Source organism: Coturnix japonica (genome assembly GCF_001577835.2).
Source record: "Coturnix japonica isolate 7356 chromosome 1 unlocalized genomic scaffold, Coturnix japonica 2.1 chr1random1324, whole genome shotgun sequence".
Classification (NCBI taxonomy): domain Eukaryota; kingdom Metazoa; phylum Chordata; class Aves; order Galliformes; family Phasianidae; genus Coturnix; species Coturnix japonica.
In genome coordinates, this window is record NW_015439006.1 from 1,220 (window position 1) to 5,311 (window position 4,092).

Consider the following 4,092-nt stretch of genomic DNA (forward strand, 5'->3'; position numbering starts at 1 on the left):
GAATTCTAATAATATTAAGAGAGAAAAAATAAAAATAATAATAATAATTAAAAAATCCATTCCTTCTCATAGAGGCTGTCTGATTGAATCTATTAGGGTTAGTTTATGGAATGGTTTTGGTAGAAATTTGTCCAAACTGTTTTCTTTGTTTCATGAAGTTCTTGTTGAGCTTCATCTTTTCTGCTGATCTCAACAGCCTGTAGTCAACTGAACGAGTATATAGCATCCTAGAGAAGCAATATAAGCAACTAAGCAGCCGTAGCCCACTGCAAATATCCGTGTACAAAGCCACAGTTTCTGAACAAGAACAATGAACTTTCTTTGCAAAAGAAGAGTTAAATAAAGGAGCAGATTTCTAGACAACAACCACAGGGAAGGAACAAAGATATCTGAATAAAATGATTTTTTTTTTTTAATTTTTTTTTTTTTTTTTTTTTTTCCTCCTGGGCAAGTATAGAAGATGAGATCCAGAATGGGGTTACATGAGCCAAAAAATTGATCCCATGCTCTGAAAAAGACATCTTCTGTTCTGCCAGAAAGCTCCTACTCAGATCTCCTTTGTTCTTCAATATGGCTCTGGCACTTCTTTGTCCACACCATTAGCCAGAGCTCACAATGTTTGTAGCACTTCGGGGAAAGTAACAAGAGATGTAACTTAGAAATTTTGCTGTCAGGTAACATAACTAATACATGACAAAGACATAACAAAGCTGAAGTGTACTACCGATAAACCCATCCCTTTAATGTTCTATTTAAAAAACAACAACAACAACAATAACAACAACAACAAAAAAAACAAAACAACAAAAAAAACCCCAATAAGATAGATTAAAAAAATGCTGTTTTTCTTATGTTTACTACACAAGATTGTTGGGGGAATGAGGCATGTGAAATGGCAGTATTTAAAATATCATCTCAAACTGAATCATTACTTACCAAGTCTTGTGATTCATCAGTCAGAAACACAAATTTTCAAATTCTTCACGAATTACTATGATATGAACTAGAATAAGAAAATTGCTGTCAGTAGACAATGGTAAAAATTTGGTCTGCTGACTCCAGAAGTTACACATATACACACTGAAATAGAAATCTCAACAAAGTATTGTGCTGTGGTCTTGATTTGTACCATACTGCAAAAGTTTCTGAAACTACTGAAAAGGCTGACTTAAACAGTATCTGTGGGTATAGGAGGAGGAGTCTAATTTTCATCCCAGAGCTACACTGAAAGTTAGAGGTTTCATCTGGACATCAAGTAATACTGCTTTACTGTGTGGACACCAAAGCACTGGCACAGGTTTCTCAGAGAAGCTGTGGAGTCTTCTTCATTGGAGACAGTCAAAAATTATCTGGATACATGTGTCACTGGGTCATACAATCTAGGTGGCCCTACTTGAGGATGGCAGTTGGACCAGACGACAGCTAGAGGTCTCTTCCAACCTCAGTCATTCTGTGATTCTAATTATTAAATTACATCTGCATAGCAAGATTTAGGTCGTTTTATAGAAAAGATATTGAAAGAAGTAATTTCTGTTGTTAAAGAACATATTTTATAGATGAGATATATAATAAAGTCTAATATTGTAATAGAACATGGGAGTATATTGTCAAAAGTGTTATTATTGCTATTGTTGGAGTCCACATTTTTTAGCTTTTTACAGACTGTGTTACGCTAGAAAATAAGTTTTGCATTGGTGTTCACTTTGTTCTCTTGTAACTGGAACACTGTGTTGATTAACTGATCAAAATATTATAATAAAACTAAGATTTTTCTGTTTTGTTTTGTACCAAGGGAATTTGGACTGCTGTAAAATAGATTACATTATGTAAATGAACTGCTGTGCTAATAATCCTACCTAATTAAGTTTGTAACTATGAAGTATAATTATTTAAACAAATAAACCTACACCACTTCTACTGACTGCGGAATATAAAACATTGCTGAAAAAAAAAATGCAACATCTGAATATTATAAAACTTGCTATACTGTAGTATTGACTTTTTTCAGTTAATTATTTCATGCAGTAGAAATTTCTTTGTTGATCATAAGGAAAGATGAATTCCCTATAGAAGTCTTATTTATCTTACATACATGTCAGAAGTAAATTTTATTTAAATTATATAGGTAAATAAACAATTAAAGCTCCATAAAGTTCTCTTTATTCTTTTTTTAAGTTATCATCTAAATAAATGGATATTTATGGTGTAAATCTTGAAAGATTTTTCTGTATACTGTAACAAAGATAAATTGGAACTTTCTACATTTTTTCTAATGTTTATAGTAGTCTGAAACAAAAATTTCTTCCAAACTGCATAAGTATATGAAGAAAAATCACATTAATTAAGATACTCATTTGTTGACTTCTGAATACAGTAGCAGAATTTTTACACACTGATTCTTCATTTACTTTCTGGGATGTTTCTTTGTTACATTGGACCCTGCTGTGTTGACTACTGAGATTGTTTGGCTGTGCAGAAATCCAAATCAGAATTCAAAAAACAATGATCTGAATTTCCTCTTTATTGAAAAAAAGAGATGTGGAAGACAAGGGATTTTACCCAGATAGATCTCAACGCCACATACTTGGACTGAGAATAATTCTTCGTATAGTAGACAAGGCATAATTATATTTAGTTTTAAATGCAACTCTAAGTTGAATGCTGCTATCTGTCCTTGCTGGTCATGAGAGATCTTACAGTGTAAAGAGATACATTTACCAGACCATGCACCTTTGGCTTCAGCTGATGTCAAATGAACAGTTTAACTCACCTTGTAGAATTTCAGCAACAACAATAATAAAAATTAAACTTTAAAAAAAAACCAGTAATCATAAGACATTATGAAATGTCAAATATCACTAAAATAAGTAGGAATTTAAGTATTTTGTGTATTAATCAAGAAAACTAATCATTAAGAAATGTATTGAATTACAAAACAACATTTACATAAGGAACTAAATTTTACCTTTACAATGCAGAAATTTTGTTTCCATGAGACAGCCTAGTCGATGTCTTGCAAAGATGATTTAGAGATACCTCTTATTTTGTCTTGAAAACAAAAGCTTGAAAGAAAGGAAAAATGTGCAAAAAAATACCAGATTGTTCACTCTTGAAAATAAAGAATAATTAGATTTTTCAATGATACTGATTAATGACTTGTTCATTTCAATTAGAAATTGATTATTTAATTAATTTTATATTAACTTTGCTATAGATTTTGGTTATTTTCAATCCATAGCAAACACTTGGCTATTTCAAAAATGTGAGGTTTTCTTTTGCTTTGAAGTCTGCATCACATATCTTCAAAGATTTATTTGCCATAAGAACTTACACTTTAAGGATTTTTATTGCTGACTTATTCATTGTGGGGAAAGGAAGAATTTCAAAATAAAAACAACCGATGGATAGCAAATGTTGCTGAAAAATCTTAATGTACTAATTTAATTAGCTATCTGTACAAACATATATTTTTTCACATATAGGTACATATAGGTACATAACCAATAAAAATATTTGAATCCACTCAATAGGTCTGGATACCAGCTTACTTAAATTGTAACCTAGGCTGGTATCTTGAGTCTTACTTTATCTGTCAATTTGTGCTCATGAGCAAAGTGTGAGTGTTTTGGGTAAGACTGATCAGAGCAATTAAGGCCTGTCAGCGCACTCATTTCTTTCCAGCCACACACAACAGAGAACAAACAAACAGGTTTTATAACTGGCTTTGTTAAATGTCACGACACCTCTATAAAGCTGACTATCACAATTAAAAATGAAAGCAGTCAGAAATCGCCGGAGGGGATAGATTTTATATCCAAGGTAATATCTGATGTCTCACAAAATAGGGCATGTTCAACAGAATGTACTTTGCAACATTACTTTGCAACATTAATGACACAGCCAGTAACACTAAACATTGATGCTGAATTGCTTTGTTCTTTTTTCAGTGGTTGGTGTCTTTTCTTCCTGGAGCAAACAACCTCAACCATAATGTTTTATATATCACTGTATGATGACCAAGAGAAAAACAAAATGAGAATAATTTGAAAAGGTTGTAGGAATGCAGAATGAAAATAAAATTAACTGTTTGCT

The 4,092-nt window shown here is 31.9% G+C and overlaps 1 long non-coding RNA gene across 1 annotated transcript; it reads right to left on the reverse strand.

The window, feature by feature from the left end:
• Window positions 1-460: 460 nt before the first annotated feature.
• Window positions 461-4,050, reverse strand: LOC107306758. The gene is made up of 3 exons (XR_001552260.2): window positions 2,966-4,050; window positions 937-1,003; window positions 461-627 (listed from the first exon to the last, which is right to left on the reverse strand). It is a non-coding gene; the product is annotated as an uncharacterized LOC107306758 (long non-coding RNA).
• Between the last annotated feature and the right edge of the window lie 42 nt (window positions 4,051-4,092).